The sequence below is a fragment of the Petaurus breviceps genome, unplaced genomic scaffold (genome assembly GCF_028583685.1).
Source record: "Petaurus breviceps papuanus isolate PSGF00001 unplaced genomic scaffold, PetGlider_PUasm1.0 187, whole genome shotgun sequence".
Lineage (NCBI taxonomy): Eukaryota > Metazoa > Chordata > Mammalia > Diprotodontia > Petauridae > Petaurus > Petaurus breviceps.
This window is the reverse complement of record NW_027185799.1, coordinates 20,408,620-20,426,552: the sequence shown is the minus strand read 5'-3', so window position 1 is coordinate 20,426,552 and position 17,933 is coordinate 20,408,620. Positions and strand designations below refer to the sequence as shown.

At 34.4% G+C, this 17,933-nt stretch overlaps 1 protein-coding gene across 14 annotated transcripts in view; it reads right to left on the bottom strand.

The window, feature by feature from the left end:
• Positions 1-16,913, bottom strand: part of PTPRD (protein tyrosine phosphatase receptor type D) — a 2,782,277-nt gene extending 2,765,364 nt beyond the window's left edge. For 7 of the 14 annotated variants that reach the window (XM_069090735.1, XM_069090734.1, XM_069090739.1 and 4 more), the window contains exons 1-2: positions 16,326-16,758; positions 16,033-16,139 (exon numbers count right to left, since the gene is read on the bottom strand). The gene's annotated coding sequence lies outside the window, so the exon portion shown is untranslated. Of the gene's footprint in view, positions 1-16,032; positions 16,140-16,325; positions 16,759-16,786 lie in introns of those variants that run through there. The other 7 variants (XM_069090742.1, XM_069090743.1, XM_069090745.1 and 4 more) reach the window with 2 other exon arrangements.
• Between the last annotated feature and the right edge of the window lie 1,020 nt (positions 16,914-17,933).

Below are 17,933 nucleotides of genomic sequence, written 5' to 3'. Positions count from 1 at the left end.
GGGACAAATTGGGAGGGAAGAAGGGAGAGAATTTGGAACCAAAAATTTTAAAAATAAATGTTAAAATTATTTTTACATACAACTTGGGAAAAATGAAATACTAAATAATAAAAAAAGTTTGGAAAAACTGGAAGAAATTGCTGAGAGACAAGTTTTGGTTGATACAAATTTGTTTTCCCTTATAGTTGGATAAGTCCAAAGAAGGCTAATCATGTAGGTAGTGAAGTATCCATCACTGGAGATATTCAAGCATAGGCAGTACAACAATTTTGGGTATATGTTACAAAGAAAACGCCTATACAGGTATGAGTATGATTATGTCATGTCTGAAGTTCCTTCGAGTTCTAAATTGTATATTTATTGCCCAAATCATCCCACTCCTTAAACAACAATAGGAATTATTTATAACTACTTAGGCATCTTACTCAGAGTTTGAATGCTCAAGTGGTACACAAAACATATATCATTTGTATGACTATCACGACAATTATAATGGCAACAATGACTAACAATAGCAGTTTCTACATAACACTTTGAGGTTTGCAAAGTATTTTTTATACATTATTTCATTTGTCCTCAGAACCATCATGTGAGGTTTATACAGAGGAGGAAATTGAGGCATATAGAGAGTAAGTGACTTGCTAAGGGTCACACAGATCATAAATGTCAGGCAGGTTTGGAAGTCAGGTTTTTCTAAAAACCAGACAACCAATCTTTCCAGTCTACTGCTTAGTTTCCTATGGACCTCAGGCTATTAGAAATAAAGCATTAAGAATAGCAGACAAATTATTTTGTGCTCATGGAAGTCTTGCTCTAGAGCATAGGTTGAGATCAATATTACAACTGGTCTGCACATCAAATGTCGCTTCACCTCACAATGCCACAACATGGCAGTTGTTGCTGTAATAGAGTTCTGGACTGAGACTAAGGAAGATACAAACTGAAACCTTACTTCATCTATCTCCTTATTAGCTGAATAACTTTAATTAAGTTACTTAATCTCTCTGTGGCTCCTTTAGTTTCCTCACCTATAACATGAAGATTTGGACTTTATGGGCTCTAAAATCCCTCCAGGTTCTAAATCTATGATCCTGTGGTTACATGTAGCAATGCTTCAGCATAGTGTAGGAGGATGCAGATAAAGGCCAATATAGGAGCCAAACACCTCCAATGAGTTAATCTTATCAATTCCATAATGCAAACTCAGCTAACAAAAATGCATCATTCTTTCTGTACATGACTACAGTTCTGTTTGTTGGCATAGAATTGGCAGGCTTGTTAGATCCTTGAACTCATTTTACCTTTATTTCTGATACCTACAATGGGATGCTGTTTACAACCCAGTGTATCTTGCTGGCACTTCCTTGTAAACAGAAGATTCTTTTAATGATTCTGTATTAATACTTGAGTACTTTAGTAAATTGTTCAAAAAGAAAAAAAAATAAGTAAAATATCTAACAATATAAACATAACTAATGAGGCTCTAGAACATGCTTGTATAGAATTTTCTACGCACTTAGCAATATTTGCAAATGTACACATGTAGTTAATATAGTAACTATTTTTTACTTGACATGCTACATTTTTTCTTGAAGTTCCTATGTCATTTAATTGTAGTGGTATACTTAATATGATACTGTTATTTCTAAATTATCTGGGAAAATATATTACTTTAAATAACATTTATATTTATCATTTGCTTCATTCAAATTCCCTTCTTTTGGTTTCTATTTAGTATACCTTCATTAAATTTACAAAATAATCTTTAAAACTTTCTGAATTCAGATTATTTTTTATAACTTCACCAACTTCATGTTCCAAAAATAAAAAAGTACAACGTATTTATGCTTGTTTTATCAAACTTTAAGCATAAATTAAGATGCTAAAAACTTATAAATAAAACAGAATACCAATCCTGCTTTATACTGAAATGTACTGCTATATTTTAAAAAGAGTTTTTATGATTCCATAGCTTTTTTAAAGATAAATTACATAGTACAAGGGAGCATTGGTACCTCAGGGCTCCAAAAGTTTTTAATTGGACAATGACTTTAATGTTTTTCTCTTTCAAGATCTTGTCTGAGGGCCTCTTCACCTAGTTGTTAAGCTCTAATAACAACCATATATTACTGAAATTATTATATGAACTTTGTAGGTGATCATGAGGCAAAATGATACAAAAGACTTAAATGTATGGATGCCCTATATTAATTGTTTTTAAAAATAATTCAATATTTCCAGAGTGTAATTGAACTCAGGGACACATCTAAACAAGTTTACGCAGAGAATTTCATGAAAATCTAAAAGTCCTTCCATGGTGATAGCATCTGTTACGTTACAGTTGAAAACAAGGTCTTTTGGTTCATCATTAAATTGAAGGCAGAAATCCAAGACTTAGTCTTGAATCTATTTTATATTGCCATGATATTTAAGTGTTCTCTCTCTCTCTCTCTCTCTCTCTCTCTCTCTCTCTCTCTCTCTCTCCCGTTTTCTCACACACACACACATGCATGCACACACACACACACACACACACAATGAAAGCTGTTAACAATATTATTTTAGTCTCCTGAGAAGTTGAAACTCAACATATTGTGAATATACTCCTAAATGACAGTGGCCTATCAGTGCATAACTCAAATCAGTGGGAGGGTAGTAGGGGAGAAAGAACAATGAATTTATAAATGAATGACCTCAATGTTAGGTCCAGGTGTGATGATTATCAGTTTTATATTTTGTTGAGCAAGGCTTTTTAACTATTCTGTGGCTCAGTTTCCTTTTCAAAAAAAATTTCATCACTGCCTCATAGGGTTGGGATGAATAAGTATTATGAAAAATATAGAGGAAAGAAATGTGAGTTGTCACTCAACTAACTAAAATTAGTATATTAAGAAATAGACTAGGGCCCAAATAATTTTTTTTAAAGGAGAGAAATATTCAGTACCTAGGAATAACCCAGTGTCAACCATATCTTCTAGATAGGTGTCTTAAAAACAACACACTGGACCTGGAGTCAGTAAGACCCAAGTTCAAACCTAGTTTCATTTACACACTACATTTTTTACTCTGGATATTGACTTCAATTCATCTGTCTTGGTTTCTTAACCTGCAAAATGGGGATAATAATGGCAACCTTCCAGGAATATGAGGATCAAATGCAATATATATGTTTAGTGCTCAGGACAGTGCCTGGCACATAATAGGTGCTTAATAAATGCTTCTTTTCTTCCTGCCTGATAAAGGCAACAGGAAATACTTGTTAAAGCTTTCATTTAGTCCCATGGAATTTTCATTCTAAGTATAAATATACCTTGCATAGCTTCTTGGGTTTCTCCAATATTGGATCCCTAAAGAGTTTAATGAACTTTCTCTTATTCAGGGTCTTCTTAACTTTTAATATTCAACTCATAATTCTCAGTTTTGTTCTCTTCTTTAAAAAATCAGGATTAATGCAGGATTTATGACAGTTGGGTTTTGCCCTGAAAAGTTATAGTCTGGAAATATATTCACCAATGATTAACAAAAAATCAACATAGTCATCTGGATCATCACCCTCAATAAAACAAAGATTATATACATTAATTAATCTACTCTGAAGTAAACACTGTCCAGGTCTAAGGTGCTCATTGCAAAAAAACAAAACAAAAAACCCTCTAAAATCTCTCACTTCTAGCAATAACTAATATTTTGATAATGCTGCAAAATATTACATTTATAACTCTGTGATGCTACAAATAAGGAAACTGTAATTCAGAGATGACAGGTAACTTGGCCAGTGATATAACGCTACCAAGTACCCAAAACTAGTCTCAATCCCATGCCTCCCAAATATTAGGCCAGTGCAATTTTCACTACAATATAGTCTTTCTATATTGCATCAACACTTGCAAACAATTATTTGCTAACTAAATAACTAGGCCCTCTAAAATAAATCCAGCATGCCTTCCCTGATAGTAGTTAACAGCATGACATCAGGTTATAAATTGCATCAGAATCATATGAAGCAAAAGTCCTATTGAATGGAATAGAGTCTATAAGTTTTTGCTGAAAATTGGTTACAATATAATTCTTTTTTTCACGTTTTTTTTTTACTTTATTTACATTCAGCACAATAATACCTGACAAATAGTAAGCTCTTACTAAACATTTGCTAAATGACCAAGTGACTTTAGTGCATATTGGCTCAGGCTCTGAACTCCCACACCCAACCAGGCAACTGTTGAAAGTTCAGTAGATTAGGGGTGGCCAGGTAGCACAGCGAGTAAGAGCACCGGCTCCAGTGTAGGGATGACCTGGAGATCGAATCCCGGGCTCAGACACTTAGCACCCACCCAGAAACACCTGGCCATGTAACCTTGAACAAGTTACTTAACCCCAATTGCTTATTAAAAAAAAGTCAGTAGATTACCCTACAACTATGAATGTCTGCTTTCTACTCCATGTTATCTGGTGCACACTGTAATATCTGATCTCAGATCACTATCCAACTTAGGGTTAAATTCCTTGCAACTCAGGGTTCATCTTTTTTTTTTTTAGTGCTTTATTAACTTCTGATTTACATCACTCATTTCCGCCAGATTTTGAGTTACAAATTTGCTCCCCGTTTTTCCCCTACCCACTGCCCCAAAATAGCAGTTCCACAGAATTACAATATAATTCTTAACATTTTAAGAATACATGAATTTGTCAGTGAATGTATTTCCACCTTTGAAGTGCCCACAACCCCTCTAAGACTTGGAAGACAGTCTTTCAGAGTTGCTATACCCAAAACTGAACAACTTTGCAGCCAACCTGCTAATTACCTTCTAAAACCTTAGGTTGGTTCTCCAATGAAAAGCACATGAACAACTGGAGGGCCAAATATCATGGCACTCCAACTTTATAGTACTGAACAAAGCTTGTATCTTAATGTTAAGGAACCCAGAATCACCATCATTCCACAAAGAAGCATCAAAGATAGTCTTTACAATAAGAGATTATAGGACTACAATAATATATATTCTAATTATATAATTAATAAGTAAAATATTCATTTTCAAGTTACTATCATTGCTTCTTAAATACTAGGAATATATTAACCTTTCATCTTTCTTAATTGAAAAAGTAAAATGCATTATGGCTCATTTGTTCAACATCACAGACTTTCTTTGATTTTGTTTTCTGACCACTGTTTCCACTAAAAATCTTTAGTGACAGAAGGCACAGACTACAACTTGTTACATGCAGTTTAACAGTTTAGCAATTTCATGGAGGTCCCCAGTGGACATGTTTGCATCATAAAACTGCCCAGCCTAGCAAATTCTTTGCTTCAAAATTCTCATTTGCAACTGAAAATGCATTGAAGTTTCTCAGCAGGCAAGCAGGAAAGCTTAGGGAAGAAAGGAGATGCATTATGGGAGGAAAAGACAACCCAATTATCACAAAAGGCTCTGGTCATTAAATTTTGTTATTATTTTTCACATTTGAAAAAATAAATCAAAGTTACTCCTACAACTATTTAAATGCCTTCTTCTTGGTATGTATGTAAAAATGAAGCAGGAATGAATTTATATGAATATAATATCATCTTATGATATCCATTTAAAATAATACTATGATAAGTATACACATAAAGCATAGACGTCAGAGTAAAGTTATAAGGAGTGGGTTAGCTACCAAAAATTTTGTCCCTCAATTATTTACATTAATCTGCCACCTATTTTTAGAACATTATTCCAATAAAACTAGAATGTTTATAATCTTCCCTTGAAATTGATGGATTAAAGATTTATATGGTGCTACTCAAATATGTAGTGATGACAAAAATACAATTTAAGGCCAATGTGAAAATTAAATAATATTTGCTATATGATACTTCACAAATCTTCTTGCCATGGAATGAATAATTTTAATTTATAATATAAATGTATAAATATTAAATAATTACAAGTTTATATCACATAACAGTCAATATTCCCTAAATTGTGAGGCCACCAAATTCACAATAGATAGTAATAACATCAAATATTGCAGATTATATATGTTTTAGTGTATACATGTACTAAAGTTATAATCTAATTACTGATAAAATCAATCACTTATATTTATATTAAAATCTCTATTAATATAATATCATATATAAGTATAAATAGTAGATTAAATAAATGACTGATTTTTATGCAACCAAATTGAATTATATTTTTCTCACTTTGCTAGTCATCCGGTATCTATAATAAGTATTAAGTTTAAAAGCATAATTATTGATAACAATAGTTGCCATTGATAGGACATTTGAGTTTTCTAAGTTAATTTCCTCATAATTATCCTCTGAAGTATGTGATGTAATATTTCCATTTATATATGGGGCAGTTGAGTCACCCAAGTTAAATAACTTGTTCACTTACATACCTAGAAAATGCTAGAGTCATTTTTCATTGATAACATTTATCATTTAGTCATCATTCTCAAATAAGCTGCTTGACAGAACTGAGCTGCTTTTTGCTCTATGCAAGGAGTTGATTAAATTCAATAAAGTGCCTACTAGGGGCAATACACTGAACTCTCATTCTTTTAGTCATTTTCTGAGTTCCTCCCACACAATAAACCCCTTTTATCTCTGCCACACACAACTCTTGAAAATGTTCTTTGCTGTCAAGGTGTTCTGAGTGCTGAAAATCCTGAATAAATATAAATGTTAGGCTATAATCTTATGAACATCCTATCTATTGTATGGATGTGTGATGATATTCTCACTAAATTGATGGAGTTGTGGTGGGACAGGCAGAGGTGAGGGAACAGGGAAGTGCAACTAAAGAATGTATCCCATGAAATCAGTCTCTGTATGCCCAGCATCTGGTTGGGAAAGGGGATAGATGATGTACATAGGGAGGGGAATAGAATGATTAGGAATAAATGATGAAAGGTGAAAAGACCAGCTTAGGCACCCTGCTCTCCCTTCCTATACAAGTTCTCCCAAATGACAATTCATCAGTATCATCTTTAGGTATATTATAACTTTAGGTTCCATGAAAATGCCCCTCCTGTTATATAGATATAGATACATCCATAGCTATATCCATATCTGTATCTATAACAACAGCAGTATTTTCATACATACATAAACAGGTGCAAACAGATATACTTAGACAGACAGATATAGATAGAGACATATACATATATGTATGCATATGTATATACACAGAGATATATAGCTATAGGTACTATAGCTATCTATCAATAATCCTCAAGTTATAGGCATTGTCTGGAATTCCTTTAATGATAAAATTATTTTCATTTGATAACTAGAGAATAAAAATAAAAATGCAAATATCAAGGAGAGTTAATTTGGTGTGAATGTATATGAGTCAAAAGTATAGTGATGATATTAGATCCTTTCTTATTCTGGTAATAAAGGTTAGAAGAAGGAAATAGTAAAGTGGACCAAGTTAAAAAGGAATAGACAGAGGGAGAATAGAGAAGGGAGCATTTGGAGATTCCAAAGATAAACCTAAAGAATTACATAATTTTGCTTGCAGACTTTTTTTTTCCATTTACTCTGGGATAAACAGCCAAGATTCCTTATATTCTATATCACCATTCACATGGAAACCTTATTGAGACTTGTATTTATAATATTAAGGAAATTGGATGAATGCATCAGGAAAAACTATGTCAATTTACTTCAAATCTTCATATTGAAATGTTAGATAACAGTTTCCTGAAGTAATCACATCATGAAGAGTTAATATCTATTTACCACCAATCTGATGAAAACATTCTCTATCCTAGATATTTTATAATGCAATAAAAAGTGTAGTCAATATTCTTTAGAAACTTATAATAAAAGACTTTATAAGTTGGTAGTGATAACTAACAAGTTGGATGACAGAGTAAGGATCCAAAAATATGTTACCTGATCTAGAATGATGGGGAGAATATAATATGATGAAATTAATTAGGGACAAATATAATCCTAGAGTAAAAAGGAAAAAAAGAACTACTAGGCTAATATAGGAATGGGGAGGCAATAATAGGTATAAGTGTTTATCAAAGAAAATTTCAGTTAACTACAAGCTTAATATTTATCAATAGCATGACATGAAGGTTCAAAACAAACAAAACAAAACAAAAGCAATCTAATATGAACTTAATGTGTTTTTTTTTCTAGGAGGACAGGGCCAAGATCTCATGAAGCTATAGTACTATTATATATGAAACTAGTCATATACCTTCTCTTTCACTGTGTTTAAGTTTTAAGTACCACCTGTTAAGAAAGACATTACAATGTGGGAAACATTCAGCAGAGAGCAAAACTAGGAAGATACAGAGTTTTCAGAAGGATATAAATTTGTTATCAAGGGATCTAAATTCAAAGTCTGGCTCTGTGTGTCCCTGAATAAGTCACTTTTCAGAGTCTTAAATTTCTTATATACTTAAGGCTTTAATTACAATTAGGTTTGAACTTCATGATATTTAAGGTCACTTCCTGCTATTCAGAAACTATATTTACCCTGAAGGGAAAATAACTTGGTGGAGTATGGATGGACAGACCTAAAATATTAATAAACTATGATCTAATGAGTATGGAGCATTTCTTATATCTACACAGATTGCTCTGTATCTATGCCTTTTCATGCTTTCAGATTCTTTTCCTAAGGGTTCTCCCAAATACCTCTTCCCCTCCTTCCATGTTCTTATTCACATACTCAGAAAATCTATCTAACTTATTGTATGCCTTCCTTTGGGGCCTTTCAGGTGTAAAACATCAGTATTATCTATCCTCATTCTCTCTAGTTAAAAAAAACTAGTAACTCTTTTCCTGATCATACATTTCCTTGATAGTATTCCTTAATGCTACTTTTTGTATATACGTCATTGACGGGCATGTGCTACAACCAATTTCTACCCATAATATTTTATTTATTTAGAAGAATACCATTGTGATAGTTCAAGACAAGAAGAAAGAACCAGAGTGCAAGGGGTGGAAGTTTAGGAAACAAAGGTTTTCATTCAATATAAAGAAAAATAAATTCAAAGCTATTAAAAATAAGTGGAGTGTGTTGGCTTGCAAGGCAGTGAATTTTCAATTACTGGTGTTTTTCAAGCAAAGTCCAGATGGACATTTTTCAGAGATAGTATAGAGGACTTTCTGAGCAGATGCAAGTTAGACTACATGTCCTTTGAGATCCTTTATAACCACAACTTCTATGATTCTAATTATGTAATGAAGGAATGAAGAGTTATAAAGAGAAAAAAAAAACAGATTCCAGCAAGTTTATGATTTAATTTGCTCCTACTATGTGGAATTCATTTAAATTTTACAATGTCAATCACTGTGCTATAACATAGCAAAATAGTATTTTTGAAAAAAATACACAAGGCAAAAATGGTCATTATTTCTGAAAATTCCTTCTGCCCTATTTATAATTGAATATTGATAGGGTAATTTATTAACCTCTGATATGTTTAAACCTCCAAATGTTTAGAATTCTGATTATTTTCTTCCCTCCCCCTATTTTTTTATTTAATTCAAAAGAACATGGCACCTTCAGAAATATAAATGATTCATGTTACCATAATATATAGACACTGAGATGAGAAAACTAGTCACAGAAATGTAATGGCATTATTCTAGTTAGACATTTTCCCTATTTTTTTCAAAGTTCAGTTGTCAATTCAATTTCAGTTTGTTTAATTTTTCACAATGAAAAGAATTATAATGGTTTTAAAACACAAATATTTCCTTGTCTTAATTCTTATTGATTCAATGCAATGATAAAAGTGACTTTATTTGATCTGTGTCATGCAAAGGTGGTCTCATTGACATTATATTGTATATTTCACTAACAGTATATTAGTACATTTTTAAAAGTGATTAAGGATTTATATTCTTCGAGAAGAATCCTTCTACCATTGGGTTTTTTTTTCCTGTACTTAGTTTAACAGTATTTCAATTTCTTACCAAACAGTACAATAGCTATAAATACTACAAATTTCCTGTTTGTTAAGTCAGGACTTCCTAGTTAAAGGAAGCTATGTAGGATGAAATTATTCTACTTATAAAAAGTATCACTTAATATTCTAATAGTAATTGACTCAGCTAGTGTCCCTTTTTTATTGCATTGTACTAAAAAGTAAGAATCCTTGATAGGCTAGGTTAATACATCTCTCAAATCTTGTTAATTCTAACTCTATAGTGTTTCTCCAATTAATCTCATCTCCACTGAACCTGGCAACCCTCTTCTTCAGGGCCTTCATCACCTCTTACAACATATTTCCCATTGAACCTATAGGAAGATCAAAAATCATCCCCCACAAAACAAACAAAATAATTTTCCTAAAGTACTTACTGTGTCATTTTCCTGAAGGAGAACTTTCATTGGCTCCCAGTCACTTCTATGAACTGTCTTCAGCTTACATTTCTAGCTTTTCATTTTACATTACTCCCTTTCATGAACACCATTATGTATTTCAGGCAAACAGGCTCACTTGCTATTTCATGAAATTAGCATTCAATCTCTCCCATCTCTGTGTCTTAATAGGCTCTATCCCTCCATGGCTTGAATGTACTCCTTCCTCATCTTCATCTCTTAAAATCTCTGACTTCCTATAAAGTGCAGCCCATTTGCTAATTTATAAGGATAGATTTTCCTAGTCTCATTAATTTTTAATGCTGTCTACCCACTCCTTGAGGGATCATCTATATATTTATATATATGATAGACCCACCTTCTCCCACAGCAGAATGTAAGCTCTCTGAGGGTTGAGAGAATTCTTCACTTTGTCTTTCTCTACCATAATGCCTTTCAAAGTAAATGCTTAGCCAAAAATAATAATCCAAAAACAATTTTTGTTGGATTACTTTGATGTGAATTGAAATCAATGGCCACCCTCAAGTGTCAAAATTTAATTCCATAAATTTCTAATTTAAAATTACTATAGCTACTATGGTGTGATATTTAGAAAAGGTATGCAATTTGGCTATAAGCTTTTCATTATGAATGGTAAGGCCTTGTTAATTTGATGATGGGCTGTGTGTTGAATTTCTAGCAGGTTAAATGGCAAAAGCAGAAATAAGTGAAGCAGTAAAATAAGGGTATAGTAATAGACCTATTAAAAAGAGTACTATGGTGAGTTAGGCTGGAGGTAAGCCACTTCCATGTCATGAACCAGCTGGATGAGATATCATTTCTCTTTGAATTAATATTAAAGGATGTTACCTATCATTCCTATAGTACATTTTTTAAATGAGTTTTGCAATGAAATGCCTCATCTGCTAGTATTCAGAAAGTATTATAATTTCCCAATTATTTCTTGCATTTAAGACCACAAAAGATATTAAAAGTTATGCAATCTTACAATTAATTTCTCCAAGAAAATGCAGATTTTACTTACTTAAAGGTTAAAGTCATATAGTAGAAATGTCCTATTTCTGTTTCACATTTTCTTGGAAAGGTAACCTAAATGTTTATGCAGCAGTAGAGAAATAATTTTTCTTTAAATAGAAAGAAAAAAAACCCAGCAAGACAGCTGTAAGACACCATTCTAAGTATAATAATTTATGATAACATCCTACTAATTTTGCATAAGACTTTTAAATAAAATCAAGAATTTTTATAATTATATCAGTGCAGTTTTTTTAAAGCTATTATTTGGTTTCCCATTAAAGTTGTTTCATTAACCTGCATATTGAATCAAGTAATTCATCAACAGAAATAATTTACCAATATAACACATGTGTAGTTATATCATTTTTATGTTTAAAAATGCTTTATTGTCCATAAAATAATTCTTTAAAGTTGTGTTTATAAATGATATAATTGTATATTTATTCAGTCTGATTAGAAAACAAAAGAAATAATAATTTGACATTTTTTTTACATTTTCCCATTTTTTCCCATGTCTTTTCCTCACCTATTTCTGTGATTGAATGGAGTTAGTAGAATTCATGTTTGAGGTATCTATTATTATCTTATAATTCAATGAATTCTCTACGTAATTGTAAAAGGTTATTTCATAGGTTTACCAAATCAGGAGAAGAGACCTTCCAAAATTCCTCTTCCAATCAATTCCTTCATTTTGTAAATGATGTAATAGAGCCTGTGGGTTAAAGTGACTTTTGTAGAATCACACATTGTGTTACAAGGAGGTCTCAGGCCACAGTCCAGATCTACTGATTTATACTCAAGTAGTCCTTTCAATATATACATTGTGTTGTCCTTTCTCTAGCTAACTGGGCAATGGTAAAAATCATAGTGAAACCTGAGATTCAAAGAAACATGCAAAATAAGACACATCAGGTGTAAAACTTATGTAAAGTGTGTGCTTTACAGTACAATAACTTCTTTGTGGTAAGTTTTGAATGGTTTAGAATCTAGGTCATGATTTGGAAAATTATAAGTATTAAAACTATGGAACTATATTGGTTCATTAACAATATTAATATCAAGTCATGTGATTATTGTTAATGACTTGTAAACCTCCTCTCTGCAAACATATTAAAATAAAGGGAAAATTTCCTATGTTATGTTGAACTCATATTCAGATATCTAATGTCCATATTCAATTAACATATGTCTATGTCTACAAAATAATATTTCCTAATCACTAGTGCTCAGTAAAATTAGCATTTACTGGTATGATTGTTTATTAGTCTTAGTAGTCTTCATTTTTCACAGTCTTCAAACTCCATTTAAATTCAGGAAAATCATAAGTTGAATATTTACTTTTGTGAAATTAAATTACTTGCCTAGTGTAATTAATTGTATCTCAATAGAATCATCAGTACATACTGTGATGACACTATTAAGAAGACACCACCAACTCAGGAAATAAAACTTTGTTTCAATCAGTAATTATATTGTCCACATTGAGTCAAGTGAAAAATTGGAAATAAAATAGAAAATAGAAAAAAAAGTAGAAGATACCATTTAAAATTATTTGTATATAATAACAATATATCCTATTTCCAACTTGTTGAATAAATTTCAGATCACTTCTTCCCAAATTACCATTTTAAATATTAGTCCACCACCCTTCCTCATAATTAAGTTTAAGTAGTATATAAACTCTGAAGCTTACATCGATATTTCTGATTTTTTCCATTAAACAATTCATACCCCTGGTAACCATAGCAATTGCAATCTTCATTAGCGGTCATTTGAAAAAAAATAACTTTATATATATATACATATATATGTATGTATGTATAATTCTCTTGATATTCTGGCATTCAATTTATTTTAATCTTGTTAATGTAAAATACTTTGAATATGTAGAATGTGACATCTGCATATGATATGACTGATGTATCTTATTAAGAACATACTGTTGTAATTTTTATGTTGCATGGTATAGTTTCAATTTACAATAAGGGTTTCTTATATTACACTTTCAACATTATAGGTGCTAATTAATTTAGAAGCTAACCTGATCTTAAATATACAAAAATAATTATACTTTTCTCTGAATCATTTTTAAGACAGTAAAATATCAATGTATGAAGTCATCATCATATTATGTTGATTATAGCAGTGGACATGTAAAACTATATGTTAATAGCAAAGGAAAAGATAAGCATGTTTGTTTTCACTAACTGCAACTGTAAGCAAAGACAGGTATACTGTACTTTATTAGTAAGAACTCCTTTAGTAAGCACACGTTAGAGGAATTAATCATTCATTCCCTGCAGACTGCTTATGTATTTCATAGGGCCATTATCTGATCTGAATAACAAGAACAATTGCATAATAAAACACATTACTGCTGACATTAGCAACTTTCTTCCATCAACTTTAAGAAGCAACTACCTCTGTAGCATGGAAATTTTAAAAAAAAGCAATAAATAAGGGGGAAAAGAAAAATTTAACTGCAATTAGCCAGCCTGTCCAGATTTGTCATTGTCCTGTATTATTATATAGAGAGAATGATCAAACATAATGTGTGCATGCTTTAATTGCAGAGTCCTTAACTCAGGTTATTTCTCACAGCATTAAGGCATAATTATACCAAATGCAGAATGTGTCAAGTTGGTTTTCATATCAACTGTAAAAAATACCATTCAAAAATCTAAGAGCTTCGCATCATTATAAAAATGCTGGCAAATATTTAGGGTACAGTATTTTCCACACTACTAAATGAGTTATCACATATTTAACCCAAATTGGTCACTTAAAGTATAGCTCTATTTTAGAGTCTGAAATAATTAGTTTTTAAGATTCATATCATCTACACTTTTTCTCATCACAACTAAACATAGGTCATGTGTTATAAACCTCATTTGACCCACTAATTTCTTAATTAAATGTATTTTTAAATGTTTTGCATGAAAGCTCACAGTAGTGATCTATATTGCATCAAACTAGGAAAACTCATTTTAATTTGAAATAAATTATTACTTATGAAAAAATCATATTTCCTTTGTAAAATTTTAATTTCTATTTCTAAGGATTCCATATTAGCAAATGCTTTACCCAACCAGTAGCAATTATTTTTTTTTCTTATTTCTAAAAACGTATGTCCCATTGTATGTAACATAGCATGATGGCTATTAAGTGTCCATAGCAACTTGGAAAGGTATTTTCCCATCTTACTGTAGGAGTAGACTTTCAGATATCAGTGTCCAATAGGCATAGTTACTTCAATGCTTTTTAGAGAACACATTAAAAGAAAGATTAAGAAAAACTCATAGAAAATGATTTGAGAATGAACTTTTTCACTTGAAAAGGAAATTAAGCATGATGTTTTGCCTCACAACAGTAAATTTTCAGGTTAGAATTTTAAAAATGAGATTTTTGTTATTAATGATTGAATTTTGAAGACAGAAACAAAGTAAAAGAGAAAAGAGATGAAGTTTTCTACCTATTGCAATCTCACCCTAGGCAGTGTAATAACTATTTTATTGAAAAGCTCACAATTTTAAAAATAGGTCTCTTTTATCTAAATTGTGAGTCATACTGTACCTACTGTATGTGCAACAATGCAAGTAGAATTAGATTCCAAGTCCATTTGGCAGTATCATAATAAAGAAAAAATGCTGAAATGTTATTGATTATCTTATACTTGTGCAAAACAAACTGACTCAACTATATTTTTCCTGACATAACACAAAGGTTTTATTTGGATATCACAGAATATTGGCAAATGGTATACAGTATCTATTTTCATTTCAATTAACTGTTAACCCTTTGATAAATGGGGAGGAAGCATTTTCTCTTCCCCCCTCCCAATGGAAATGCAGCAACTGCTGACATAATGTTTGACCCAAGAGGGACAACGCTTGCAAAAGTTTTTGATGCAGAGATATTTAGACTTAACAAACACCTTAAACCTGCCACTGGCTGTCATCCCCTTGTCATAGCCGGTAAGCTGCACTGCCAATAATACCACAGCACAAGCTTCAGTTTTCTAAAAAGCACGGTTAGCATTCCGTTTCTAAAGTTCATACAAATTCTCCAACTGGTATATTTAAAAAAATTAAATGCAGTTATTGTTATTTTTTTGTTGGTAAGCACTACCAAATCACTACCGGCTTTCAGACAAATAAAGGCAACTTGTCCTTAACTCAAACGTCCTGTTGGATACCTCCAGAATTAAAGATAAAAAGGGCCAGCTAAAGCCACTGGGTTGAGTTGGGGGGGTGGGTGCGGGACTGGGACTAAAGGTAGAAATGGGAGTGGGGGTGTGGTGGGGAGGAGGGAGATTTCAAACTTAAACACTCTCAAGCCGGAGCTGTCCGTTCATTCCACAACAAACTGACATTTCTATGCCAGTCTCTCAAACAACATCTCTTTAAAAAGGGAGTCACAGAAATCTACACAAAACCCCAGTCCTGTCCATGCTGATCTCCCCTAATGCAAAGGCTCTTCCCCAGAAAAGAAAGCTTGGCAAACCACTTCTTCCTCACATACTCTTTTAAGTTACATAAGTTTCTTGGGTAGGGGGGGTTACCTTGAATAACTACAAAGAAGAGGGAAAAATTTCTTGGAAGAGACACCTTTGGAGAAAAAGAGAGAGAGAGAGAGATAAAAAGATAGACCAACGCGGTTTACTTACTAAGGTAGCCAGCCCGGACCTCTTTGGAAACCCTGAGGAGTCTTCTCTTCCCTCTCCTAACAGTCAGATAAAGAAATGTCTTTTATTCCACACAGGCCCCCGAGGAACTGCAAGAGAGAAGAAAGCACATGCACTTCAGCCCCTGGGCGGGGGGTCTGGGCTTGGGGGGGGGGGGGGCTTGGGTTGCTTGCTTTGTTTCTAAAGTGATTTCTTCTTTTTCGCAAGAGAGAAAACCAAAAGGCAGCAAGAAAGGTTGCTTGGGTCCTGCGAGATATTCGGTGAAGGCAAAGTACCTGCACTCTCCCAGCTGAGGATGGTAGTCCTCTCCAGAATAGGAGATGGAAGAGGAGGAGCAGCTGAAGAAGAAGCAGTTGGGCTCGGCCGGGGAAGGAGGGAGAAAGAGGAGGGGGGAAGTAAGTGCGAGCCTCCTGGCTGGAAGCAGCCGAGACACTCAGGCAGAGTCAGCGCCGCGGTCCAAGTGATGGGAGGGAGGCAGCGAGCGAGGGAAGGAGGCGCCGCTTGCCACGCGCGCTCCTGCCGCTGGCTGCTGCCGGAGCGAGAGCGAGGGGGCGCGGACTGGGAGAGCCTTAGCTGCGCTCGTTCCGCTCTCTCTTACTCGCCGCTGCCTTCGCTCGCTCCCTCACGCTCGCTAGCTGTCTTCCACGCACCCCCAGACACAGGCACACACGCGCACACGCGCACACACCCCACATCCCCCAATAGCCGCGGCAGCGGCTCCGCCACACGCACTCACCTGCATTTCCTTAACGAGCCACTTGATGGCTGACAGCCGCGATGTGCAGGCTCCCCAGACCGGCCAAGGCGAGCCTGATAGGGCGGGGGTGGAAGAGGAGGAAGAAGAGGGACAAGTGAAGAAGGAAGAGGTGGACGAGGAGGGCGGGGAAGGCACCAAGCGAGGAGAGCCCAGGGAGGCGGCTGCTCTGAAGGAGGGAGCGCAGAGGGGATGAGCTGGGCTGGGCAGGGCTGGGCAGGGCAGGGCTGGGCAGCGAGCAGAATGTTTCTCAAGTGGTGACCCCAGGAGTCTCCCGTTTCCCAGCAGGATCTGTGAGCTCCAGGTTAACCCACTTTCACCCTTGGAGAGCTGAACATGACACTCTCCTTGGCCACAAGAGCTACAAAGGACTCCCCCCGACCCCTTTCCAGATGTGGATTCCTCCTCTGCTGCTTATTGTGAGGCTTTTAGGTTTTATTTGGCGGGAGGGTGTAAGGGAGGGCGACCTTGGAGAAGCGGGTCGGAACCCTACTTTGCAGCAGCATGATCCGGAATATCAGACGTGGTGGTCGGGGGTGGGGAGAAGAAATAAAGTGGGTCACAAAGAGATTCATATTTGGTCGCAGACGGGTAGCTTTTATTTTAGAAGTCAGATGCCCAACAGGCAGGTGTCATTTGAGTGAGAAATTAGATTGTCGATTGGAGGAGGGACTGTTTTCTTTAAGATAGTTGTTAGGGGTGATTATAACAGTCCCTGTCTTACTATTGAAGGGATGTCTAGAGTTTGGGGATTTATTTAGAACGGTGGTGGGTCTTCTCCTTTATAGAGGTGCAACCATAAGGCGTAGCTTTTAAGAGATGCAAAAGTTCTCAACAGATTTAGACTTCTAGGTAGAAACAACTTAGAAGTAGGGAGACTGCAGTGATGTTTTGAAATGGTAGGAGGTCAAGAAGGACAATGTTGGTCTCTTAACCCTTAACCTTTCCAGGTTGGAACATCAGGCCTCCAGAACAACGCCAGCTCCTGGCCTACACACACTCGAATTGTGACTGAAGCACTACTTTTGGAGGCAAAAATAATTGTCTGTCTCAAAATAATTCCGTAATATGAAGAATGTAATACTGTGCCTTCCAAAGTATTAACTGGTAAGTGGTATTTTTGGAAAAC